Source organism: Solenopsis invicta, chromosome 8 (genome assembly GCF_016802725.1).
Source record: "Solenopsis invicta isolate M01_SB chromosome 8, UNIL_Sinv_3.0, whole genome shotgun sequence".
In the NCBI taxonomy this organism is placed as follows: Eukaryota; Metazoa; Arthropoda; class Insecta; order Hymenoptera; family Formicidae; genus Solenopsis; species Solenopsis invicta.
The window spans coordinates 3544209-3566018 of NC_052671.1; the positions used below are offsets into that span (position 1 = coordinate 3544209).

Here is a 21810-nt window from a genome sequence, read left to right on the forward strand (position 1 = left end):
TTTCCACGCACGCTCACACGTAGAGAGTAGTGAGAGAAAAAAACCGTAATCGGAGTGATGATTTCCTATTAGACGTCTTGACACATATCTATAATAGCACCGAATACGTTGCTATCTAGAGAAACCTTTAAGAAATTATTCAAACTTATACTATTCTGGAATTTTACGTATTAAGAATATGACGTAGTATAATTAAAACACAAAAGCCGGTGCTTTTATATTATTAAATTGTTAATATTAGAACAGACGAAATGCTATTTCTACATAAGATTCAACTTTTTTCATATTACATACTCATCGAAATTTATAAATAAAGATTTAAAATTAAAGCGCTTAATACCCTGTTATAATTTATAATATTACAACGTGTACTCGAGTAAAAAGAAAATGTATTTTCGACAGTCACGCCCTCGGTATTATATTCTTTGTGAAATAAGCGCGACGGCACGATCGTCCACATCGAGCTTGGCTGGTTACGTTTTTCGCGGCTTGTTGCCGCGACGTGTTCCGAAGGTCTGAAGGTATTGACCGGTGGCCCTCTTGGCACAGCTCGGTACCAAGGCCCCCGGTAAGGCGCAGCGGCTATATGGCCATCCGTGCTGGCTGGCACCAACTATCGAACAAACTGACCAGTAGTCACGATATCCGAAACCAACCCTCGCGAACTTCACCCGATAAACTTAGCAGACGCCGGACTTCGAATTTGTGGCCTTAACAGTCACGACGCACGAATCAGAATGAAATAATAATAAACTAATAATAACGATAGCAATAATAATTCTTTATTGCAATGTACAAATGAACTGAGACGAAACAGCTAGACTGTTACAAAAATAACTGCTCGAAAGAGTTTCAAAAAGAATACACGCAATTGATGAGGTGATAAGCAACTTGCTGCTACCACATCTATTAGTAAGACCAAAATTTAGCATGCAGATTGGTAAACAATACATAAGATTAAAAATAAAATAATTAAAATATAAATATATAGATACCTGCAACTAACTTGAATAAAACAAAGCAAAACAAAAACATAAAGAATATATAATAAAAATATAGAGATTATAATTTGCATTGCAATATAAAGATTTTTTCTATTCAAATACAAGTTATCGTATTTTTTTTTTTTTTTTTTTAAAGATGCAAGTTGACATTATTATCATCCTTAAAAATTGCGCGCGCGAGCTTAATGCGAAATTTAAACGGATTATACTTAAAAATTCAATGGATTAAAATTTGACGTGTGCACGTCACGCTAAATGTTTTAGCAGTTTCTGGAACTCTATTGGAGCACAGTTTCGTATGATATTTATGACGTGCCTGGATCTTACAAACTCGTCGTGTAAGACGCGCTATCGACTCATATGGGCCAGTCAAAAATAACCGTTTTCACGTGAAAATGTTATAAAATTTAGCGCAACGTGTCAGATATTGTACAAAAAAATTGTTTTTTTTTTAAGTGATTACTTATTCTTCACAAATAATGCTATATATAGTAAGATTTGTTTTAAGTATTAACGATATATTTTTCAAGTAACGTTTATATTTTCCTTTATCACTCATATAAATATTGAATTATCGGAGGAAATATAACCTTTTTGAACGCATTTAAAAAGTTGGGATGAAAAGTCCACACCGATGTTGCTTGAAATATACAATGCGTCTCTTTTGAGCCCCTTCGCTTCGATTCGTTGCGTTTATCTGTAGTTATGAGGACCTCAGGACATCTCGAATGCCGTGATCCTTTGTCCCCGTGAAATTGGAAGAAACACTCGGCAGGACAACGAGGCGACGCGGCGACGGCCGAGCTCTCTCACGGAGGTGCATCCGTTCTTCCATGAATAGGAAGCGCGTGTAATACATACATACGCGTGCTCACACGCTCACGCTGCGCAACCGGAGGAGATTCAGGGCGATCCTTTTGCGCGACCACTGAGAAAGAGAAGGCAGGACGAGGCGAGAGGCGACAGTTGCGCGAATGGGCCCCTACGGGTCGCGAATGGGACCCCTCGCCACGGCTCCTTGGGACGCGAGAGCGGCGCGGGAAAAAAGGGTTCGTAAAAAAATGATCGGCCAGGATCTAAGATATAAAAAAAGATTTGTCCCCCTCGCGCCGGTGCGCCCTTACGATATCCTTTCCCCGAGGGCTAAGAACGCACGGCGATCACGGGCCCGAGGACCGAGGGGGTTTTTGCAGCTGGCCCCGTCCCGAATTACGAACGAAAAGGATTCGGGGGTCCATTCTTCTTCCCTGGACGAATAAGCTCCAAAGGACCTGCGTCCATGCGAGATGCCTCTGACCTGCACCTCATCCTCTACCGCTGTCCTCGATTCACGTCGGGCCTCGAAGCCCTCCACTTATCGGTCTTTCTACCATTATGTCCCCTCGACTCAGAGACTTCTGTATACGTGTCTTCTTTTTTTTTTTTTTTTTATTGAGCTGGTTCTCACCCACCTCTACGGTGGGTGATACGTATTTCATATGTGATCATATTATCCTAGCTTTGTGTTCCTATTGTGACGAAAGGTATTATCAGAAGGGTTGTCAGGACTGTCGGAATGTGTACATAATGTTTATATAAACGTACATATATTGATAAAATATTTATTTTAGCGAATGGGAATATATCCTTTCTTTTAAAAAATGATTTGATTATTTTTTTTCATGATTTTTCATGATTTTGATTGAAAATCTGTATAAATGGCAGAATTAACGTGCAGCGTTATATGTAACAATCCAGGGATGTGCGTTTACGCGTAATAAATAGTTTACATCGCGTAAATATATAAACAACGCAGACTATGTAAATTAGGTATAAAGCGTCATCTATGTAAATTACAGGTAAATTACAGCCTATATGGATCATAGAAGATTTGAACCTGGTATGTAATATACCTAAATGAAAATCTGATACATCACTACTTTTTAATTTTTAATATTATATATTTAACATTATACATATATTTTTATTATTTATATATTAAAATCAGTTATTAACAATTTCAACAGTTAATTACTTTTTTCTGTATTATCTAATTTTACAATAGTTTGCTTATTTTACAAGTTTGTATTGTCTAAATGAAAAAGGTTCCTGTAAACATTGCGTCTTGTTTACGTAAAAGAACTCGTGTACACGTAATTTTGAAGTGCAGGGCACAACCTTGTAGTAATCTATTTTACATACTGCGTTACATTGTACATATAAAGCAGTATTACAAAAGTTACCAATTTTTTTGAGTTAATATCATATACGCGTTCCCGTTGCATGCATTATCTTTCGCTGATTCAACGAGCTCAACGGGCTAAGTCAATATTGCCAAGTAAGCCAAATAAATTATAAATTCTAGACGGTGGCGACCGTATAGTACCAGGAAATTTTAATCAAATGCAGATAAGCGCCTCTAAACAAAGATACCGGCGGATTATCGCGTATCTTCCTGCAGCGATTTCTGTGTCGCTCCTTGGAAGGTCCCTTTGTACAACGACATGTTTTGTATTTACGAAACTCGGCCGCGTTCGCTCGTCTCGTCGCGGGATTCGTGTCCCCGGTCAGAGCGCGACGCAGAAAAGCGCGCACGAAAGCGTCCGACAGGATTATGTCACATGGTCTAGCACGCCGGGCGTCCTCAAACGAGATTCGTTTTCGTGGTCCAGCGAGAATCGTGAAAGATCACAAATTGCTCGGACAATTTTCTATGGGAGATCGATCTTCCTTGCTAAATGCCCGGCTCCTAAGAGACGTCGAATGGGATTACGTCGCGTGAAACGAAATGGATTCGCTCGACTTACACGCTGCAGGAAAGGTGTTTCTGGATAACGGACGCTAAAAGCGAATTTTACAAAGGCGAGCTTGGAAACGAGTTTTCAACTGGTAGTTGACATTTAAAATCACGACGAATGTTTCTGCTTTGAACAATCATCGATGACCGACGTCGAATGCATTTGAAAGGATCCTGGCTGAGATGTTGTTTCTTAGCAATAAAATTCTTTACAGTTTTTTTCGAGATGGGGAATCTTGTAGATGATTCTGAGCATTAATGTTAAGCATTCTGGCTTCATAACTGTGTTTTAAGTCGGACGAAAATACGGTGTTTGAATAAGCTGGAGAATGTAAAAATTATTATTTAGCTCTAACGTTATAAGCGTAATAATATTATTCAATATTAATATTAATGATATTCTTGAAATATTATTTAATATTAATAAAAAGTGGTTATATGTCTACTTTCGATAATATTGTATGAATATTATATGAATATTATATGAAGAGTAATTATTTACTTCAATATTTTACATTATCGGAAATATTATAATTTTTAAATGTAATAATTATACATGTACAAGAGAGGAATAGGGAGCGAGTGCGCGATGGATTAAAACGTGGACGTTAAGGAAAAGGCGACTGCCGGGCGATAAAATGAGTCTCGTGTAAAATTATTGTTGTATTTATTCGCCGCATTACAATTAAGTGAATTAAGATTAAGAGCGTAACTATTGTTAAATTTTAAATCAGAGTAACGTGTTAATATGAAAGTCCGAAAAGATGGAGGGAAATTATGCGTTAACGTCGCGCGTCGATCGGCGATTTCGCGTTGAGATTTTGTAATTTGTAAGTGACTGCGGGGCGAGCTCGGCGTCATCCCCTTGTAAAGCCTGCGATACTTTTAGAACTATCCGGAAAGCTGGAAACAATCAACCGCTTTTCCGACCTTTAGATCCTTCCAGAAGGATCGCAAATAATTGTCCGAAACACATGCTTTCATTTTTTGCCATTTTACTGGTCAGCAACGGCGAGACAGAGTTATTACAAGCGTCGCCGCTCCGTCGCTTGACGACAAAGACGCTCTCGTTCCCGCTCGCGCGCGTCGGCGCGCCAAGAAAGCGGGATAAGGCCTGACTATTGCGAGAGTGCTGTCTCCATCTCGCCCGTTGTCCTCAACAATACAATTTATGAATATTTTATGCATAATCATTCACATTAAGTTTTGAACAAAAATAATATTCGTAGAACATTTTTATAATATTCCACAGATATTACAATAATATACTACGAATATTAAATAAAGCAGACATATAACATTAATACAATATTCCTATAATATTCTTACAATATTAAAAAGTATTATATTCTTGAAATATTATTTTCGAAATATTTTAATATTATTTTAATTTTTAGTAACATTCTAGGAATATTATAACGCTTAGGGAAGAACAGCTGTGACTCACATGAGCTCGCTAACCTTGTGTTTAATTTTGTCAGTCCGATGTGAATTATTATTGAAAGAATCTTCTTTTATAGTCAAATAGGAAATTTCTTTATAATTAGGTACGCGCGCATTTATCGTTGGAATGGCAGTCGCCATTGCGATTATTACGAGTTCAATCTTCACGCCTTAATGGCGGGGAATCCGAATTCTTATCAGTCTCGAGTTTGCTGTCGTCGTTATTGGAATATTCGCGCGCGACGTCATTGGCTCGGGAATATTTTCGCTCTGCATCGCTTAATCCGACGAATAATCACGTGCTCGCGGCTCGACCGATCCGAGCGCGGCGGTTGCAATTGATAACTCGAATAGAGGCGAGCGTGACTCAACGTCGGGCGGAGCCTTCTTTATCACATTTCGATTGCAATTCGTGCAAGTCGCTGGAATAATCGAAAGAGACTGCCGCTTACATATACACGCAAGACTACGAAAAGTAAATGTTATAAAAATTCGTAAGAGGAAATCTGTAAAATACTTGATTAAGAGATATGCATCCGTTTGCTCGTTGCGAACGTCATCTGTCGAGATACCCTCACCAAATGCCGTTATCGCAGCCGCATCGCAGAGACAGAGTCCGCGCACTTAATACCGACAATAAATTAATTCCAGGTGATTTAAATCACCGAAAAAACCGCCTGTCCGGAATTTTTCGTTCGTGGTCACGCAGAAGGTGGTGGCATTGCGCCGCGTCGCCACACCACGGGTGAGGGAGCAAACAATTGTACAAATAGCGCCGTATTTCATGATAACACACATGTACAAACAGCCTTACGTAAAGCTGGCAATTACGATAAAACTGGACGGGCGAGAAAAAACATGCGCGCTCTTCGTGTACTCAGCGAGGGGGGTGCGCGGTGGCTAAAAGACACGTGGCTTTTGGGTCATCGCAAGCAATTTTGCGTAGCAACTGATTGTCCCTGACTGCGGGACGTCCGATAAAAAGTTCACTACAACGAGAGAAGCCTTTCGAAAATTCGTTTCGTTGTATGCTGATAAAAATGTTGTCGTTTTTTTTTTTTACGTGAATGTTATTTGTGTTCCTTAAACTAGCAAAGAAAAATAGAAATGAAGTAACAGCTAAAACAATAGTAAATATGTCGCTTTTTTTGTCGTAATTAGAGATGAAGAAAACAGATATCACTTGTGTAACATGAATAAATTATTTAACTAATAATATTAATAACATATTTATAGTTTATTGTCAAGTAATTTTTTTTATCAGTGTATATCCGAATAAAAGACTTTTCAATATCGGAGTAAAACCACTTTTTTTTAGTAAAATTTTACTCAAAGTTTCTAATTTCTTTAAATCATTTTTATTCTCTATTCTCAATACATATTGCAATCGGACTGCTTTTTAGATACAAAAAAATCTATGTTGATGAGAATGACCTCAACAAAGTTTTAACAAACGATTAAAGAAAATTTTCTATTATATCTAAATTTTTATTATTCCGCAATTTACGTGATTTGCAAAAGGTGGAATTATTTGTTTTAAGAAAAAAAAAAATAGAAAACGTTTTACGTTTAAATGTAATAATTCGTGATATTTTCTTCTCCGTTATATCTCCAGATTATATCGATACTAATTAAGGCATATCCGTCAAAAATTTAATTAAATTTGCTCCGTACGTTACGAGCGCATGTGCAACGCAAATAGAAATTGCGTGTAACGCAAACGTGTCTCTGTGATTGTCGCCGGTCTATTGTTGTACCGCCCTAGGATAGGTCCTTCGCGAACATGTGTGCAGGGTTGCTTTCCCGCAGGTGCAATCCTGCGAGCCTATATTAGCATTCCTGTAACCGTCTCGGCGGAATTGTGTTTGGACGGGAGGTTGATTAATCATTATCATATCTTCGTGGTTAAGTAAAGAAAGCGATGCGTGAATCATTGGCTCGTAATATCACAAACTAATCGAGATCGTGAGAGATACGTCAGATATTTAAATTTCTTTTACATTACACTATACAAAAAGGACTGCATATGACAGTGCCTGTGCAGCACAGAAATTGTTGCAAAATATTACTACAACGTTTCAGCAATATTGCAGCTATTTCTATGCTGTGCTGTATAAGTGTACGAGTAAAATTAAAAAAAAACTTGTTATCTTGTCTAATTAGATTTATTTTATATCTAAGTTTTTTACAGCATTTGAATAACATTAATCCTCAACTGACACGCTATATCGGATTCGATATTTTGCCACACATGAGTTACCCGGCCATTTTCAATTGCGTATATCTCTGTATATAATGCATACAATTTGAACAATCCTTTTTTAATCGATATGCCAGAAGGTCAGGAAGAAGAATGAATAAGTTCCAAAATTTAAAAGTTGAATATATTCGAAATATTTAGAAGAGAAAGAAACGAATATGAATTTTTTATGAATGCCAAACATTTTTGTAAAAAGCTGAGTGTACATAACCCAGAGTGTCAGCTAAGGGTTAATAAAATGGGAAACATGTGAGTGTATAGTTTAATATTTAAATTTAGTCGCGTCGTCCTGTGTTGTTACTATTTTTGCGGAAAGAGGATTGTTAATATAAATTTAGTAAATTAAATTGGTGACTAAACGAATTTATGGGAATACAAGAGTAATGAAATTCATACGCGAGTACAGTTTCTACCTATTGCACGTTTTCATCGAAAACTGATTTGCATCCCCTCAGTTGACCAAGATTAGCCCTCGAACCACCCTAGAAACGGAGATAGGTGCCCTCTGACGTAGAAAGGGAGAAATCTCTGATGCTCGATCCGGTTTCCAGGCGGGGCATGCGCCGACTGTACGTCAGGCATCTGCCCTATCGATCGTGTGTGCGACAGGGATAATAAGGAGACTCCGAGAGACCAGGTCGGGGAAGAGCCCGGGCTCACAGTGGAACCCTCGCGCGGCCTTGTGTGAACGGGCCCTAACGCGCGCGCGTGTTAGTCGCGTGTCTGTGTGAGACTCCTGCGGCTAGGCAACCCAACTTACATGAGATTACGCCGAGCCAATAGCACGGCAGGAGCGCCCGTCAAAGGCATATCTCAATGTGTGGTATGAGCCGAGTCTCTAAAAGGGGATTAGAGCTCCTCGTATTCCAGGATATGCGCCCGCACACACTCGAGCCTTGGCAGACACGTACCACGTCGCGCGTGGATATATGGACGTGCGGCTGCGTGTGGGCGTGTGCACGAACGCAAAATGCGTGCGTGTGGGTGCGCGGAGGGTACGTTGAACGCCGCGCGGGAAGTCTCTCCGAAAGAACGGATTCTCGAAGACGCGATCAAAGAAAAGAGCGAGGGGTCATAGGTGAATAAACGGATGGATAGGGGTAGAGTGGGACGAGAAAAGATACATTTTGCGAGATATGTCGAGCGCACTTGCGATCCGGGATGTTTTTGACAAGGCGTATTACTGGGATTTAAAGGACGCATTCGCGATTTGGCGTATTGCAACGATCTGTTCATTGATCCACGTGAATTGAAAGAACAGAAGCGTGTTTTAGAGAGCTGCAGAACTTAAAGATACCTTCAGAAATCAATACGGAATGTATTAATTGAAAGAAAAAGATGGATAATCTCAAATCTTGGCTCAATTATGCTTTCTTGATGGTTAAAAAATCACAAAATGCTTTACTGTGTATTATATTGAAACACTACGTTGAAAATTATTTTTTTACACTGAAAGAAATTTTTTTTTTTTAATGAAAAGTAATACATTTTCTCAAAATTATGTGTTGATGCAAGTATTTGTTTGTTCTTCAAGTAAAAATTCAAGTAAAAATATTTATTTTTAAATGAACAGACATATCACATTAAGTATGTCATTTTGTATTTTTATATTTGTTACGTTTAAATAATGATTTTACAAATAAGCTAATTTGATTAAACTTAATTAAATTGTTTTCTTACATAAAAGAGTCTGATTATCTTGAATATAAAAATAGTCTAGCAGTAAATATTTTCTACAACTGCAAGAAAAAATTACTTCATTATTTCTTTATTTTATTTGCACAAATACTTCAATTAAGAAATTTTTAATTTGACTGCAGGTAAATAAGTTATTGAGATCAAGTAAATAATCTCTTCGTGTTTAGTAAAATTTTCTTGGTATTTTTTTTTTCTCTATTATATGTACTATAAATTATTCATTTCTTTTATTTTAATTGCAATTTTCATCTTCATAATACGCTCATCAATGATAAAATTTCACGTTTCAAAATTATCAATTATCGTTTTCAACCTATCGTGAAACAATGGAATAAAAGATCAGGGCAGCAGATAGGACGTCAAGCTGCAATGACATCCATCAATTGCCAATCAATCGTGCCAATTGATATGGCATTTCTGAAAACCAATTAGAAACGTCATTTCCGATTTAACGAGAGAAACCTACTTACGCTCATTACGAAGAGGATTTGATCGTTCATTCGAGGCTTGCTCCTCTGTCGCGCCGATGCGATCGCGGGAGAAAACTTTTCGCGGCAGTTCGCCGCGAACGAAAGTTCAACCGTCGAACGAAACTCCAACGATGAAATAGTGCAACGGTGTGAGAGGAGGGGGGAGGGACGGCGGCGGGGGAGGGGGGAGGAAAGGGGGCTGGTTTTCAAAGTCGCCGTTGACTTTCACCGTCGCCAATTATACGGGTGCGGGGCGCCTCGCGGCGCTTTCGATTTTTGCCGCGGCCCACGAAGTCTCGCGTCCGACGTACCTTAATTTGAATAAATTTCCGAAGGAAGGTGTTCGCGGCTTTGCAACCTCGGTTCCTAGCCCCTTACCCACCGTCGCCCTCGAGCCTCGTTCAACCCCTCTCTCATTCCGTTACTCTCTCCGCGGCGGCAGCGGCGGTGCCGTAAATCGCGAGTTCACTTTCCGCACTTTTCACCTAGTTGGCGCGCTGCCAGAGCGACGGTAAAGGGGTGAGACGCTGAAAAAAAGCCGCGGGGCGGAGAGGGCGGGAGGGGCGGAGGCCAGGGGGAGAGGGAGGCAGAATGCCGGGCCGAGGAACTTTACCTTACGGGGGTGCGAAACTTCCCCTTTAAGACGCAACGGCCCACAAACTGCCGCTGGCGCGAGCGACATTTTACCACGTTACTTCACGCTTATCCCCGGAATTACTTCGCCCGTCTCCACTCGACTCTGTTTTTAAGCAACTTCGCGAACAAATTGCCACGTTTTGCGGAATAAATCCACGGTTTGTAACGCGAACAATTGCGGGGGGGGCGAAAGATTATAGGGTTACGTGCATCAAAATTAATGCTTCGGGCATCTCTTTATCACGATCTTATCTTAAATGTGAGAAATGATCGGTGCTCTTAAAGATATTAATCTATTTTTTTAACGTTCTGTATGTATAATATTAATATACCGTCAGTGCAGTTAATTATTGCTGAGAAAATTGTAAATATTATAAGCGACTATATTATATGCACGGAAGGAACAATTTTGTTCATGCATCTAAATATTTAGCTGAGATACAAATCTAAAAATAATTTTATTAAACCGTCAAAATTGTGAGGGATGTTCAAGCATGATGAGCAATGCTGCAAAAAAAAATGTTGACATCCTAGCAATTCAGTTTGAGAGTCCAACGTAATTATTTTGATGGCCTAACGAAATTATTTTTAGATCTGGATCCAACTGAAATCTTTAATACAGAAAAATAATTTTGTAACTTATTAAGGGGGATGGAAAATTACAGTAGCAGATTTGCACATGTGAAGGACTGATCGATAATCCGTTTGAAGTGTTCTCCCCTCCCCCCTTTCTCTCTCTCTTTCTCTTTTACATTTTTTCTGTTGACTCGCGCACACATGCAGCGAATACCAAAAATACCAAACGAATTCCGCACGTGCGGTCACGGGGTGGCACGAAGGGAGATCATCCCGATGTCCAGTTCGTCTAGTGCCGGACCTGCGCGTTTCGCGTGGCAAGATCATACGGTGAAGACCCGGGATCCGATTGGACCACCAGGTTTCGCCGGGGCGGGTTCTAAGCCGGTTTAGGGGCAGTTTGTGCGTGGAGCCACCCTCCCATACCACTCTGACCATGGAGCGTATGTGGCAGTGCCGCGGTGGTACCGACCTACGGTCACGTGCTGGACAGGACGCGACAGCTCCCTCGTCACTCTCGGCACGTGCTGCACGCGTGCTGTCAGGTGACAGCGAAGATTTATGAGAATGGTGTACGAGAGACACTGGTCAATTTTCATAATTATTGGGGAGGAAGGAGATTCTCTTATTACTTGATACGCGAGACTTGATTGGCGATCTATATTAGGATGACGTAGTTTTATCAATATTATTAAACTTATAAATACTAATAAATATTATTATACTTATTTATCTATATGAATAATATTTTAATATTTTTTTCTCCAAATCATGAATTTTTCAATAAAAACTCATAATTTTTTAAAATCTTATAATATCTATGACATTATATGTAAAATTGGAAAAGAAATTATTATACATAACATACTATACATAATTGTTATATACCCACACAGTTCCAAGGACATACGGACGTCCTTTGGACCTTTCTGTACTGTGTGGGTGGAGCAATTCTGCTATAAATAGGAAACATATTATAAATACTTGATCTATTTCTCAATGGATTATAATATATCAACTCTATATACATACCTCAATTCAATTTCGTAATACATACTTCTACTTATGCATGAAAGATATGACATTGACACATCAATCTTCAATCTTATCTCGATTAAACCTTTACGAATTCACTCATTCTCGATTCCTTGTCCATTAATTTCATTTCGCAGTTTGCGCTCAAACGTTGCATGTCACTCAGAACGCATCCGAACGCACAGGTCCAGCATCGTGTCCAAACGATATGGACGAATCATGCGCGCGAAAACACATCACACTACGCTTTTCTTCGCGCGGGGAAAGGAGGGAAACGACGGGATCGGGGGTTGGTTATGTGACACACGAGCCACCCCTGCGAATGGCCGAGCGGAGCCCGGCCGCCAAACAATCGATATATGCGTTCAAAATGGCCGCCAGGAACGCCACCCACCCTACTCCAAATCTCCCTTCGCCCCTTGCCACCTCCTCCCCCCCTTTTCAGCCACAGCCCTCACCCCCATCGAGCTCTCTACATCCCTCTCACGTATGCCCCCGAAGCTCTTTAACTTCGAAACCCAGCCACTGACTGCCAACCAGCCAATACTACTCTCATCGTCCCGCGAGGGTGTTTCGTTCTCTCTCTCTTTTTGTTTCCTTTCTCGAATTTACCCTCTCTCAACTCCTCTCCTTTATCTCTCTCGCTTTTTCATTTCTCTTGATCCTCTTCTTTTTTTCTTCTCGGCTATCTAATCTGTCCGCCTCCGGCGAACGGACTTTGTTTCTACCCTCAGAAATGACGCCCTCGTATACAGATAGAGCCTGCAAAATTTATTGCCGCGCGCGGAGTGTTGCGACTATCGGGCAAACCGTGTACGGGTCGTGATGAAAAACGAGGGGCCAAGGAGCAGTCTAGGCCGTAATCCAATTTGGATGCACGAGAGCGAATTTAGATTCTTCATCTTACTGGCGCATCTTGAGACTCATAGAAATACGCCTCTGTACGTTACGTATAATTTTTTTTGTTAAATATACGCTTGTTGTGATTTTAGTAAAATTAGTTTAACGATCGTTTCTAATTGTATAGCGAAGCTTGCGTTACTTTTATAAATTTAATGAATATTAATTGCGATACTAGCGAATGGTTAAGCGATTAAAAACGATAAGCATGATAAAGCACGCTAATGAAACCGGATTTATTTTTCAGCGTTAACTACATGTATTCCTCCCGAGGCGCGGAGCTCTCATCTGACGTACTTCAAGATCGAAGAAGATGGAAGGAGACGATAGGAGCGGCGAAAAAGCGTAGATGAGACGAGGAAGGAGGAAACTAGTGAGTTTATTAAAATATAATGGCGTTATCAGGACGGCCGCGAGAGAGTGAAGGGGAAGGCGTCAACTTTAAGAGGGAAGTTTTCTTAAGTGTTCTTAATTAGAAGGGACCTGTTGCTTCGGAAAAAACCAGGTCACGGCCGTAGACACGCCGCCGACGACGACGACGACGACGACGACGACGACGACGTCGTCTCTACCCTGCCTCCGTCCCATCCCCGTGACGCTCACCACCCCCCAGCAACCCTCAGACGCAGGTTCGCCCCGACGCCCTAGACTCGTAACAGTCATTATTTTCTTCTTATTCTTCTTCTTGTTCGTTCCGCTTCCCACCTTTCCTCATCGTCGTCAATCTTCCCTCGTTCTTCTTATCCTTATTCTTCTCTTCCCCTCCCACTATACGCCATCTCCTCTTTTTCCACGTTTACTTCTTACCCCCCGGGTACTACAATGCTCCATAGAATATTTAGCAGGTCGCACCTCTTGCTCGCAGCTGAACGTTGTCGCTTTAAAAGAACGTCACCGCGACTGAGCGAGTAGTCGAGCGTGGTAACGAACACGGTAATATTCACGTACCGGGTGCCTCGAGAATTCTCGTAGACGCGAACGATTGTCTCGATTCCGGAGCGATTGGTTGTCGAATCTTGCTGATGCTCACCACCCCCAGGAAGTCAAACCTCGTCGCGATCCATCCTATTCTTCTCTCCCGATATATCCATTTGAGTTTTCTGAAAATTGATATCCCCGGATCCCTCCATGAATGATAGTCTATTTGATATATTGAACCTGGAGTGATCTGTTTACTTTGTTTCGGTACATTTCACTCGAGTATTTTCTTGTTCGCGAATATAGCTCTAGAATATAGAATGCCGTGAATAACGATAACAAATGTTATTTCATAAAAAAGTGTAAAATAGTAACAGGACTGTTCCATAATTAATATATATTAATATGTAATACAGTAGGTAGCGCAAGCTGACGTTGTTCGTCGTCAAAATATCGTCGAAAACGTTACTTTGACGCTAAAGAGACGATAAATAACAACATCAGTTTGTTATCTGGGATTTAATATTAATATATTTTAGAGCAAGTGAAGAAGTGAAGAAGAAGTAACTGTTACTTTCGAAGATGTGACAACTGTTTCAAGAACGCAACTTTCAACACGTTAGATTTAAGCATTTTATAGTTCATAATTAAGTTGCATAAATTTTTCCACTACGTAAACAACGAGTCTGAGGTATTTAAATATTTAGCTGCATACAGATCTGAAAATAATTTCATTGGATTCATCAAAATAATCGTGACGGATGTTCAAGTGCATGATGAGCAATTCTACAAAAAACTTTTAACATTCTAGGAATTTAGTTTGAGAGTCCGACATAATTATTCTGATGGCCTAACAAAATTATTTGCAGATCTGTAGCCAAATAAATTTTTAACAAAACCGTTTTTTACGTGAATGTAAATGCAGATCATATTGAATATTGAAAAAAAAAGCAAGAAATGCCACCAATCGTCTGCGGCCAATCGTCAAATTTCCCAACTAGGTCGCCATAGTTTCCATAAGGCATTTCAATAAAAATCGACGCGCCCGTTGTATCTACTTCAAGACTCTCGCTCGCATCGAAGGACTTTGTAATGCGACACCGTCTCTTTTCTCGAGATCTAGATCTTCCGGCATAGGAAACGCCGCCCGAAATATCAACGGCGAACAGTTACCACGTGCGGATGCGCGCATCTGTCGGCGCGGCTTCCGTTCCAGATCTAGACCGCGAGTATCGACGATCGAAGGAGAGAAAAAAGACGAGCGAGATGCAAATTCTTTTTTCCCCGTACCCTCGCCAACCCCCCTTGGTAACTCGCACCGGTTACGTGTAACGGTTTTTCGTTGCGGGGAAATATACGCGAAGGTCGAAGAGAACGGGAAAGAGACAGAGGATAAGAGGACAGGAGAAGGGCGGGCAAGGAAGGGTTGAAGGAAGAGGAACCTCCGTCAAATAAATTTGAATATCGATGCCCATTGAATCCGATCGAAGGGGTTCGGCAGAAGTCTCCTTTCACATTGCGAAAGGGTTGCAATTTGAATATTTTCGCCAGGGTAACTAGGACGTATCGTCGGGGTACGGGAGCGAGGAGGGAGGGCTTTCAGGAGGGGTACGTAGCGACCTCCCCCTTGCTTTTTTCACTATTTGTATACTTCGCGAAAGGCATTGTGCCCGCGAGGAAAACCCAACACCCAGCCACCAGCCCCGAGGCCATTCTGTTCCATTATTAAAGTAATCAGCGTCATTGTGACGGGCGTTCGGTTTTGACTAATATAGAATATCGGTGGAGAGGGTTCCGATCGGCAGGTAACCCGTTTCGAGGTCAAAGCAACTTCTCGCGAGAGACAAAGTTTTCACGGCTTTGAAATGTTTCGTTATCAAAACGAAAAATGGCAACTGGAAGGTCTTTTCTCGTACATTACTGCACCTCTTCTTCAGTAAGGCGTATGTTCGCGTATAGTGTAATGCCGGGAGAGTAAACTACAGTTAAAAAGTAGAGAAACGGAATGCCTGAGCAACTCTGATGTCGAGATGTGGAGAATATGCATTTTGGAATCGAGATGTCTCGCGCGCAAGAGAATCCTGTAACTTGCAGCTTTATAGCGTAATTAATAATGCCGTTTGTGCAGAGTGGCGATATTTAATGGTCTGAATTTGGTAAACGAATATTATTGTACTCGCGAATATACGTTGTTAAATATGCCAGATAATCTTGTGAAGCATGCATAAATGCGACACGTTAAATTTTAAGTCAAATTTAGACCAATGACCTGATACCAATCATTGAATATGATTTGGGAATGGCAAAACCGACTTAACTTTTCATTTTGCGTTCAGGCAAAAATAACGGAGAACCCGACGGAGGATATTTAAAAATTACGACGGGCTGCGCATTTGTGAGCGCGGCCGGCCGTCGGGGCTGGAATTAAAAGCGGCGAGAAAGCCGAGTGTCCTGAAGTACCCTCGACGCGATGCAGACTATCTCCAAATCGCGAGGCCCATCGAGTGCCCTCGAAGATAAAAATCAAATTCTATGCGTAGCGGCATAGGTGCGAAGCCCGTGCATGCATGGGTGATCGCATTGTCGGTCCCGGTGACGTCTTAACTAAGTCCCACATACGTACGTACGTACGTACATGGGAAAGGGTCGCTCGTCGCCAGGGCCAAGACCCAGATACATCGGTCAGAGATTGCGATTCCCCACATCTGCCGCGAGGATGGACGTCCACGGACGGAATTAGGACAGATCCTTGTCAGTGAACGGCTTTAATACAATTCAACGTCACGTCAGAACGCACGAATGAAATGTAACATTGGCGACCGCTTCATGGAACTACGTAATTGAAATATGAATCACATTACATTTACACTGTAACATTTTATTTATATGCGACATTCCCAATCTTTTTTCAACACTCGTTACGTATGTAATTATTTGGATAAAACACGAAAGAATTACATTAATCCGACATTGTAGGAATTTTACCGTACATTAAAAACGTACAACGTTAATGTAATAGAAATCATCTTCTGATATTTTAAGAGAGAAGTAAGATCTTAACGTTTAATAGTAATCTTATTATTAACGGTAATCCTAATAACATTAGTATCGAGAGAAAGCAGTTTTGAGAGAGAAACATTTATGTAGTTTAATTATTCAAGTATAAAGTCGTTTGTAAAAATTGTGCGGATAGTAAGAAATATAATTATATTTTTCCCTGATTATTCATTTAAGACATTTTTTAAATATGCTATCATCAGATAATATTTCAAAATATCTTAAAACGTTGCCGCCGATTTTTAAAATTATTTGCACGCTCTACTTGTTCCGTTCCTTCAAATTATCTCGTTAGGAAGTCGAGGATTCTCTATCGTCGTTCGGTCGACGATCGCAAAAGAGGAGTATCGAATCGTATTTTTTACGGCGGATAAATGACTGCAACGATTTGAGAGATCGATGCTTCCGACGAATCATTAATTATCGTCTTAGCTATCCGTATGAAAATCACATTACGATAAGCAATAGTTGTCAGAATGACTGTCTCGGGGGTTCATAGAGTCTCTCTTCTTCCCTCCTGCTATCCTTTTTTCCCTCTTGCTTTCTCTCTCTCTCTTTCTACAAGCTGAAAAAAATCTTCAGGTAGCTCGTTTCTCGTATACGTACACGGAGGGGGCCCCATCATCTGGGCCCCGTGCGTGTGCACTCGCACAGGTACACGCGCGGTGTTAATGTGAGCGTGCGTGCGTGCTCGTATCAGGGTAGGAGACGCACATGGGACCCCATGGAATATGCATGCGTTTTGTATTCAGGAATATGTTAACCCTTTCGCTTAGTCTTTCGATTGGCGTCGCAGAGGCAACACCTCGACGACGGAGCAACGTGTTCTCGGCTGTCCGTCGCGTCTCGTCAGGTGAGATTTTACGATCCATATACTTTCGCGACACGCGTCCCGTTTTGCTCCAACTCGACTACGGTATGCTTTTACTGTTCGTTGCGAGATCGTTCACGAGGACAGAATTTTTACGTGTGTTTCCAAATACCGACGAATTGTGGTACACGAACTGACGTTGAATGTCTCGTTTATATTTAAGAAATTATACACTGAAAAAATAATTTTGTTGTCGCCATCAAAATTTGGTAGGCCTAATCATATAATTTGATTTATATACACTCAACCAATTATTTAATTACTCCAACAAAAGATTTGGTTTGTTCCATTTAGTTTTTATTACAAAAATATTTTTCTTGCTTTAAAGAAAAATATATTTGTGACATTGATACTTTAGAACATTGAAAAAGGCATTTTAATTATTATTAAGTAAATATTATCAAATTAAAAAAAAACTAAAAAGTAATTTATCTAAAAAATAACTTATCATTATCAGCATATTTTATGTAACAAAATTTATAACTTGTACTTTCAAATTGAGATATATATTTTCATAAAAAAAATGCTATAAGAATATTTAAAAATTTTTCATTTTTATCAAAAACAAAAAATGTAATATTATAAATTAATATAATTGGAACATAATTACAATATTTGTGCGGAACCCAATTACTTAATAATTCAAATTGTTTCATTGATAAAAATTTTAAATTGACGTTAATGAAAAACATTAAGCGGATAATTTGGCTGGGACAAGTAAAATATTTTGTATTGCCAATTATAATGTGTGTATCAAATATTTTGGTTGCTATTTAAAAAAATAATTTTTTCAATGTATGTTTAGAGATATTACCTAGAATACTTGAAATATTTTTTAAATAAGAAAATCGAATTACGATGAAACTACGAAAATATTTTAGATTACGATAATTATAACGTGAGCACGGTGTCACATTGGTCGCAAATCTTAATGCAGTGCATATGCTATACATTTTTTCAAAAGTTAATTTTTCTGCAGTAATAATTAACCATTATATAAAATAGCCATAAAAAGATTCAATTAGATTATTTTATAGTTGACACTTTTTCTGCAAGTAGAGTTAGCGTAAAATAATCTATTAGTTGAATTCTAGCGAGAAAATGTGTTTATTTTCGTCCACATGAATCCATAAGAATTTTCTTCCATAAAAATCAATTTGATTCGTTGTATTTCTGCAAATGTTTATATATTGACACGCCAAGAAGTGCTTTCAGCAATAGCTTTCAGCAATGGCGAGTACGCGCGCGATACGCGTCACGAAAGATGGAAGTAATGCAAAAGTAATATCACGCTGGAAGAGCATCGCGCGCATATAACAGCCGTCTTAAAAATATACGTTCATCGACGCGAAATGGCGCGGTAAAATCTTTCATTGAGTCACCAGTCGTTAAGCAATACTCGAATTCTTGCACCGCGATAAAATTGCTTTACTTGGATTTGAGGGCGATGCAAATAAAATTATCGTGAGCTTTGCCTCGTAAAAAGGATTTGCAACTGCAATGATATCAGACATTCTGAAGTTTCCGACTGAATTGTCAACATTAATGCAATTATCTACAATGTTGCCAATAAAACGCAATATTAAATGCAATATTAAATGAGAGATTTCAGATATTTCTGGTTTGTATTTTGTGATACATAAACTGATTTAATAAATGATTAGATAACTCAGTGATTCAGCGAATTAATTATAGTATCATGAATATAATATCACAAATGATTATATATAAGATACATATTCGAAAGACATCTCATATTTCTTTACCATATTTTTTAGCAACATTTCCTACAAATTATGATAATATTAAATTATATTCATCTCATTTATTTATAAAGTTTGCACATTTTATAAGCGATCTTTCATAAAAGTTGAATTTTGTTCTTCCGCTCGTCTGAGAGATTTCCTTCTTGTTTTAATAAGATTTGTTATTTAAAGAGTCACCCTTGCATACAGTGTTTAAAAACTGTAAAATATTTACATTAATAATTTCCTAATGTTACTTCGATTTAGTAAATTTTTCAACTATTAGTATCTATTAAACATTCAAATATCGTATCTTTCCAAATATCAATTTTACTCGAAGCGTTTTAGTAGCTCGGTTGTCCGAAACGAAAGTGCATACATGGAGCCATTTTGTAAAGGTCACCCTTCATCTGAGCTTCGACGGCCATCTCTGCACCCCCGCGGGCGCCATCCCCGAGGTCATATTCCGTCCAATTGCCTCGAACCGGCGTGGTTTGTCGACTTTTCCCCCAGACTTCCCGCTGGCAGGCAGTTGACCGCTGGTCAGTTCTCGTTTGACCGTGAATAATTCGATTCCTGACGATAGTGAGAAACCCTTAGAAGTAAGCCGCGCGAGCATAAAATTTAATCGGACGTTAAATAAGCTGTCCAGCGAGCATTTCGCCACCTACGGCGTTCAATTTGTCAGAATTTTTCTTCAATATAAATCAAAATAATCTGTTGATGATCGCTTCAAAAACTAATGCAAATAAAAAGAATATTATCGATGATGGTAGTTAACACTGGAATATAATTGATATTTTTAAAAGAGATTGTTTAATTAAGAATTCGATTTGGTTTAAGAATTTAATAATCATATACAAATATATCGATATACGTATTGTAATTCGTGATGTACTCAATTACTACGATTCGTTTCCTTTACGTAAACTCCATGTCGTCACCTATTCTTGCGCGTCACGCTTATCTTTTCCATTATTCATTATCCACGTTGGCGAATTAGCCACGGTAACGCATCAAATTACGAGACAGACTGTCACCCAATTGGAAATTCCGACGTCGCGACAACTGTTGTTTGACAAGCTTATACGGTTTGCTCGGTTACGAGCTCACGTGGCTCGCATAAAACTCGAAAGAGCCCCCTCCAAGTATAGACTTGCCGAACTCTCGGGGCGAATATTAATTTTCGCGGGCGCGTGATGGGACGGTAGGTGCTAATAAACGATTAAACATCAGCCCGTCGATAAATCACTCGCGGAATATGGTGTCGGGCGTGTGCCGTGAAAAGGAGTGACCGAGCATTATCGTTGGCTCGAGTCCAGGTCAACGTGAACGAAGGGAGAGAGAAAGATAGGCGCGAGTAGGGAAAGAGGAAAAGAGAAAGAAGATCTGGTTGGCGGTTGAATTTCCGGTTTCGCGTCCCTCGACCACTCCGGCGGAGGTCAGTCGAGCCCCCTGACCCGGGTCGAGGGTCAGCCCAAACAACCTTTCCTCGGGGTCAGCCCACCGTGCATTACGATTTTGATTTACGGCCCGCGTTTCCACGCTCGATCTACCGGCGGACCGCCGAGAGTCGATGACCAGAAAGTGACCAGGTTGAAGCGACGCGGTCCGCTACGGTGTGTATAATTAATTTCGATTGTATACTGCGCTCGATCGTGTCGTGACGATGAATATCTTTTAATGGACAGGAGGTCTGCATGTAATAATAACTTCTTTCCTTAGAATATTTGTTATAAAACAAATATGTATCAGGAGAGATATTATAAATTAAAATCTAAAAAATAGACTATTATAATCTTCACTTTGAATTAAATATTGCATGTTCGATAAGAAATGAAAATTTGTTTAAACCGGGCTTTAAAATTTAATCAAGAACCTTAATATTTTGCGAAAACCAAACATAACGTGATTAATTATATATTAATATCATCAAACGCTAATTAAGTCAACACATGATGCGCCGATATGCAAGAAGCAGGCAATTAGCGGTGAACATTGACGACGTAGACCGGCGAAGTCTTACGAAAGAGCGAAATGTATGTAAGAGACGTTCCGAAAGAGATTACTAGAATTCATCGTTGGCTTCGGAAGAAGCCTCGACGCGAATCCTCTACGCGAGCTAAGGGACAGGAAGACGAGCGAGAATTCGCGAGCGGTTTAGAGCAACGACGAAGATTTCTAAGAAGTGATGCCAAACACAAATTGGCGTAAATTGGCGGCGGTTTCCGCGCAGGACGCACGACGCAAGCACTGCATAAGACGCTAAGCCACCGGCAAGCAATTGCAAAGTCTCGCTACATCGAGCTGTACGGAGTTTAGATGTGAAGGCCAAAAGAGGACGGAGAGAGAAGTAGAATAGACAGAAGGTAGAATCGTAGAAGGCAGCTTCGGTGAAACAGGACAGACAGGAGGAAGGGA

The 21810-nt window shown here is 39.9% G+C and overlaps 1 protein-coding gene across 3 annotated transcripts in view; it reads left to right on the forward strand.

The window, feature by feature from the left end:
- Positions 1-21810, forward strand: part of LOC113003756 — a 241205-nt gene that overhangs the window by 175865 nt on the left and 43530 nt on the right. Inside the window, exons 1-2 of one of the 3 annotated variants that reach the window (XR_005575447.1) lie at positions 11937-12839; positions 13046-13171. The gene's annotated coding sequence lies outside the window, so the exon portion shown is untranslated. The other 2 variants (XR_005575446.1, XR_005575448.1) reach the window with 2 other exon arrangements.